Source organism: Panthera tigris, chromosome D2 (assembly GCF_018350195.1).
Source record: "Panthera tigris isolate Pti1 chromosome D2, P.tigris_Pti1_mat1.1, whole genome shotgun sequence".
Classification (NCBI taxonomy): domain Eukaryota; kingdom Metazoa; phylum Chordata; class Mammalia; order Carnivora; family Felidae; genus Panthera; species Panthera tigris.
In genome coordinates, this window is record NC_056670.1 from 41,813,679 (window position 1) to 41,820,646 (window position 6,968).

The following is a 6,968-nucleotide window of genomic DNA, read 5'->3' on the forward strand; positions in this document are numbered from 1 at the left end:
ATATATATATATATATATATGTGATTAAAGTCCCAAAGAAGAGAGAAGGCAGAACATCTATTTCAAGAAATAATTTCAAGAAATAGACAAAACCTGTCCAAATTTGATGAAAACTATAAATCCACAAACCCAAAAAGCTCAATGAAACACAATCATAAGAAAAAGTGAAGAAATACACTAAGACCCATCATAATCAAATTGCTCAAACTCAGTGATAAAGATAAAATGCTAAAAGAGGACAGAGGGGGAAAAAGACACATTATGGGCAGAGAAATATTTAAGCCAGATTTTTTTAAGCTGAGTTATTTTTTTTGAAACAATGCATGTGAGAAGACACTAACACAACAGCTTTAAATTAGTCAAAGAAAAAAACCCTATCAGTTTAGAATTTTGTATCCAGCAAAAAAATTATTTTAATATGAAGACAAAATCAAGTCTTTTCCAGACATCTAAAACCTGAAAGAATTAATCACCAGTGGACCTACACTACAAAAAAATGTTAAAAGAAATCCTTCAGGCAGAAGGAAAATACCAGATAGCAGTATGAATCCACAAAAGGAGTGAAGAACACCAAAAACGGTAACTCGATGGATAAATACATGAGTTTTTCATATTATTTAAATGTCTTTAAAACACAAGTGTTTAAACAAAAATAATAATGTAGTATGGGATTAATAACAACTCAAGTAAAACGTACAAAAACAATAGCACAGAGGAACATAGGTGATGACCTTGCCCTTAACAGCCACTTCTCTACTTGTTTCAAGGAGTTTGACTTTTTATTCAGATTCCACATATTAGTGATACCATGTAGTATTTTTCTTTCTCTGTCTGGCTTATCTCACTTAGTATAACGCCCTCTCTCCATTCATGTTGTTGCAAATTACAGGATTTTCTTTTCTTCCTGGGACTGAATAATAATCCATCATGTGTATGTGTGTATAACCACACACACGTATATATAGTATATATATAATTGTCTATATATAACATATGTTGTATGTACATATGTGTGTGTGTGTGTGTGTGTGTGTGTGTGTGTGTATATTCTTTACCCATTCATCCATTCATAATTAGACTGTTTCCACATCTTAGCTATTGGGACAATGCCACATTGAACATAGAAGTGTATATATTTCTTTGAAATCCTGCTAATTTGTAGTTAAAAACTTTCCTACAAAGAAAACTTCAGGACCTGATGGCACCACTGGTGAATTCTGCTAAAGAGTTAGGGAAGGGGTGCCTGGGTGGATCAGTTGGTTAAGCATCTGACTTCAGCCCAGGTCATGATCTCACAGTTCATGGGTTTCAGCCCCGCGTCGGGCTCTGTGCTGACACAGCTCAGAGCCTGGAGCCTGCTTTGGATTCTGTGTCTCCCTCTCTCCCTCTGCCCCTCCCCCGTTCATGTGCACGCAAGCATGCTCTCTCAAGAATAAACATTAAATTTAAAAAAAAAAAGAGGGAAGAAATAATACATTTATTCAAACTCTTCTGGAAAAGTGAAAATTAAAGACTACACCCCAGTTCATTCTCTGAGGCATTTCCCTGATGTCAAACAGACAAAAACATTGCAAGAAAAAAAAATTACAAACTAATAACCTGTTAGATTATTAATAACTTAATTGATATAAACATAAAAATTCTATTCAAAATTTTAACAAGTCAAATACAATGCACAAAAAGGAAAATATAACTCTGTGGGATTTACTCTAAAAGTATGGGTTGGTTTTACATTTAAAAAGCAATAAATGTATATTGTCATATCACCAAAATGAAAAATAAAACGCATATGATCATCTCACTAGATGCCAAATAAGCATTTGATAAAATCCAACATTCACTCCTGATTTAAAGAAAACAAGAAGTGCAAGATGAAAAGGAGAGAGAGGAAAAAAACAAAAGCACTTCAGTAAAAAGGAGTAGACAAGCATTTTCCAAAACGAATAAGATCAAAAAAACCTACAATACACTAATACACATCATACTTAATAGTCAAAGAGTGAATGAATGTTTTCCCTATACTACCAGAAACGAGATTTTTTTTTTTTTTTACTGCATCTACTCAATACTGTACTAGAGGTTCTATCCAGTTTGAAATAAAGAAACCCTCCAAATTGGAAAGGATATATTTGGATCTATTCTCTATTTACAAATAATATCACGTATGTAGAAAATCTGATGGAATCTACAAAAACTAAAAGCTAAAGTTGAGCTTATCAAGGTTGCACAATATAAGTATACAAAAATCAATTGTTTCTACAATTGATCAAAAGATCAAAAATCAAAATCATGGGCACCTGGGTGGCTTAGTCGGTTACACATCCAACTTCAGCCTCGGTGGTGAACTCTCTGTTCCTGAGTTCAAGCTCTGCGTTGGGCTCTGTGCTGACAGCTTGGAGCCTGGAGCCAGTTTTCTATTCTGTCTCCCTCTCTCTCTCTCTGCCTCTCTCTCAAAAATAAACATTTAAAAAAATTTAATAAAAAAATAAAATTGTAAAAATACTGTTTACAAATGCTTGAAACATTTATAATAATTACAATTCTGTTTTACAAATAATGTATAAGAAGACATACATTGCTGAGGGAAATTGAAGAACTAAATAAATGGATAGATGTATTATGTTCATGGGCAGAAAACTCATTACAGGTAGGATGTTAATTTTCCCTAAATTAATTAAGTCAATGTTATTCTAATCAAAATAACACAAGATTTTTAAAATAGAAATTGATGAAATAAATCTAAAATTCATATGGAAATTCAAAGGATCTAGGAATGTTGTACCAATTTTGAAAAAAAGTTGGAAATATAATACTACCTAATTTCAAGACTTACTATATCACTACAACAACGAAGACTATATAGTATTGATGTAAAGATAGGCACATATCAATGAAACAAAAAGTACACAAATAGACCCACATACATATATGGACAACTGATTCAATAAAGGTACAAAGGCAAGTGGAGAGGGATACATAATCCTTTCAACTAATGGTGCTGGAACAATTGGCTACCCATTCATTTAAAAAAGTGAATTTCGGAGCACCTGGGTGGCTCAGTCAGTTAAGCATTCAACTTTGGCTCAGGTCATGATCTCACAGTTTGTAACTTTGAACCCTGTGTTGGACTCTGTGCTCAAAGCCTAGAGCCTGCTTCGGATTCTGTGTCTCCCTCTCTCTCTGCCCCTCCCCTGCTCATGTTATCTCTCTCTCTCAAATAAACATTTTAAAAAATAAATAAAAATAAAAAAGAACTTCAACCCCTCAATATTACCATATACAAAAAATAATTCAAAATAGGTCATAGACCTAAATGTTCAAGCTAAAACTAAAATTTCTAGAAGGCAACATAGGAGAAAATCTATGTGACCTTGGCTTAGGAGAATATTTCTCCAACACAACACCAAAAGGATGATCCAAAAAAAATTGTGCAGATAAGAGTTAACATAGAAGGACTGAGACTGCTATCCTTGAAAAGCATGCTTGAAAGGTTGGCCCTTTATGAGTGTCTGGAAACATGAACTTCAGGAGGATTCCCACCATTCTCAACTGGTAAGTGTAGCACACTGAGCCCAAACTGTTCTTGCAAACAATATGGCTTATGCTGAAACCATGTTTTCCTTCTAAGAGTCTGGAATTTTTGATATATACTAGGAAGAAGATGCCTACAGACCAGCTCCCAATAACACCCTAGGCACAGAGTCTCTAATGAGCTTCCCTGGTAGACAACATGTTGACCACGTCATCACAATTAGATGCTAGAAGACTGTGCATCCTCTGTGACTCCACAAAGAGAGGACTCTTGGAAGCTTACACTTGATTTCCTCAAGACTACATCTTGAGTGCCTTTCCCTTTGCTGATCTTGTTTTGTGTCCTTCTGCTGTTATGAGTTTGTCATGAGTATAACAGCATCATGTGTCCTGTCAGTTTTCCTAGTCAAGCACCAAATGTGGTTTGATGAATTTCTCACATAAGAATAAACTGGTAATTTGGACTTCATCAGAATTGAAAACTTCGACTCTTCAAGAGATATTAAATACAAGCCAGAGGATGAGAAAAAAATACTTGCAATATTTACCTATATCTGGTTAAAAAAAAAAAAAAAACGTATCTAGAACATATGAAGATCTCTCAAAGTTTAAATGAAAAATGTCAATTTTTCAAAAAGGTATACATATATATACACACACACACAAAAAGGTGTATGTATGATAAATAAGCATATGAAAAGATGCTAAATATTACTAAGTATTAATATTATTAAAGGAAGGTTCATTTTTACCAATGAATATGGGTATAGTGAGATCTCATTTACCAATAAGATATCACTACACATATATTAGAATGGAAAAAACAAGTTGATCATACTAAGTGTTGGATAGCTTAAGTGTTGGATGTAGAGGAATTGGGACTGTAAAACAGTACGACTACTTTGGCTAACTGTTTAGTTGTTTCTTCCTAAAAAATTAAACATACACCTACCAGATCATCTATCCATTCCACTCCTATGTATTTACCCAAAATAAATGAAAACATTATGTCCATATGAATGCTTGCACACATATGTGCATGGCAGATTTTTTTTTTAAATATTTTGAGAGGGTGTGCATGTTAGCAAGCAGGGGAGGTGTAGAGAGAGAGAAAGAGAATCCCAAGCAGGCTCTGTGCTGTCAGCTCAGAGCCTGATGCAAGGCTCGATTCCACAAACTGAGGTCATGACCTGAGCCAAAATCAAGAGTCAGACACAACCAAGTGACCCATCCAGGCACTCTGGCAGATCATTTTCAATAGCTAAAAACTAGAAGCAATCCAAATGTCCATCAACAGGTGAATGCAATGTAATTACACTGACCATAATACAAGTGTAATTTTATTGAAAACTTAATTCAGTATAACATTGTAGATGGTATAGACTCCTAATAGGCTAAAAGCTCTAAGAGTTGCATACTCCATATTCTGTAATGTGTATCTGTTACTCTAAGTATAATCACATTGGAGATGTCAAAGTCCAAATTTATGCTCTTTCACAAACATGAGGCTCCTGCCTGAATGGACTTCCTAACCAGCCACACAACACCATCCTGATCTGCCCCACACATTTCATTTGTGGTAAAACTTCCCTCATTCCTAGGCCTAGGGCCCCCTATTTCTTACCGTTCCTTCAAATTCCTCTCAAGACCATGCACACAACACCCATATTTATTAAATTTCTACTTCATCAAAGTTCTGCATGAGACACAGTGAAGACTGACCTCTATGGAATCTGTCCTCTAGTTTGAAATATAAAGATCAAAATGTAGTAAATGCAACAACAAATGTACAAATGATGTCAATGTATAAAGTACCAGTCTCCAGCTGGTAACATCTGGTACAATTACTGATGCCCTTGATGACTCTATGAGGTGATGAATGACCGTCTCACCTGTTAAATGTTAAAGGTCATCAAAGGAGAATAAAATAGGGGAGAGGGGAATATCAGGATGACCCAAATGGCAGGGAGCATAAAAAGAGGGAATAAAAAAGACAACACGAAGAGTATAATAGGAAAATAATGAGACTGGCTTATCTTGCCTTTTCAAGGAGATTCTTGGAGCACCACTCTTACTAACATTTTCTGCAATAATACTTTTTATCCTTCAGAAAACACATCCAGAATCTGAAATGAAAAATCTGTCAAGCATGTGGTTGTACCACAGAGGATGGTCTGCTGGGGAATGGAAGAGCTGGCATACTGAGAGAGCCATGACTTTCTGGAGTCTGGAAGTCTAATTTTTGCTACAGGCTGCCCTCCCTTAAAAGGAACTTGGAAAGAAAAGCAGAAATTGGTTTCAATATTCAGGAAAGGATATTTCTCATGAACTTCCAACTTAATGGAAATCTATGTGTTTATTTAATTACTGTATCAAACTTTTTCAAAGTTTACTTTTATTAATCATGTAAAAATATTCTTTATCCCTTTCCTTTTGTCCACTTTTTTTTCTTTTACTGAAATACATTCCTTTCCAACCAAGAAAGGTCACCCAAATGACCCTCATGCCCACCAACCTTCCTCAAAGGCACTTCTCTGGTTCTTAGACAAATAAGTCAAGACCACCTTGTATCTAAGACAAAGGCACAACATCCGAGAGGGGTCTTTGTCTATGTAAGATAACTCAGGCAGAAATGTCCTGTCTCTCAGGCTATGCTTGCTCCCCAGCCTTTTTCCCATCTCTCTTCCTAAATGATTCCCACCTTTAAATCCAACCCACTCCTATGTTATAGAACCAGGTAGGATCTTAACAAAAGAGATTTAAGATACAAACTGGTACAGCCACTCTGGAGAGCAGTATGGAGTTCATCAGAAAGTTAAAAATAGAACTACCCTGGGGCACCTGGGTGGCTCAGTCGGTTAAGCGTCTGACTTCGGCTCAGGTCATGATCTCGAGGTCTGTGAGTTTGAGCCCCGAGTTGGGCTCTGTGCTGACAGCTCAGAGCCTGGAGCCTGCTTCGGATTCTGTGTCTCCCTCTCTCTCTGGCCCTCCCCTGTTCATGCTCTGTCTCTCTCTGTCTCAAAAATAAATAAACATTAAAAAAAAAAAACAGAACTACCCTACAACCCAGCAATTGCACTACAAGGTATTTACTCAAATAATACAAAAATACTAATTCAGAGGGATACGTGCACCCTGATGTTTACAGCAGCATTATCCACATAGCCAAACTATGGAAACAATCCAAGTGTCCATCAACTGATGAATGGATAAAGAGGTTTTGTGTGTGTGTGTGTGTGTGTGTGTGTGTGTGTGTGTGTGTGTATACACACATGCAATGGAATATTACTCAGCCATAAATAAAGGCTGAAATCTTGCCATTTACAATGACATGGATGGAGCTAGAGAGTATTATGCTAAGTGAAATAAGCCAGAGAAAGACAAATACCATACAATTTCACTCACATGTAGAATTTGAGAAACAAAACCAATGAGCA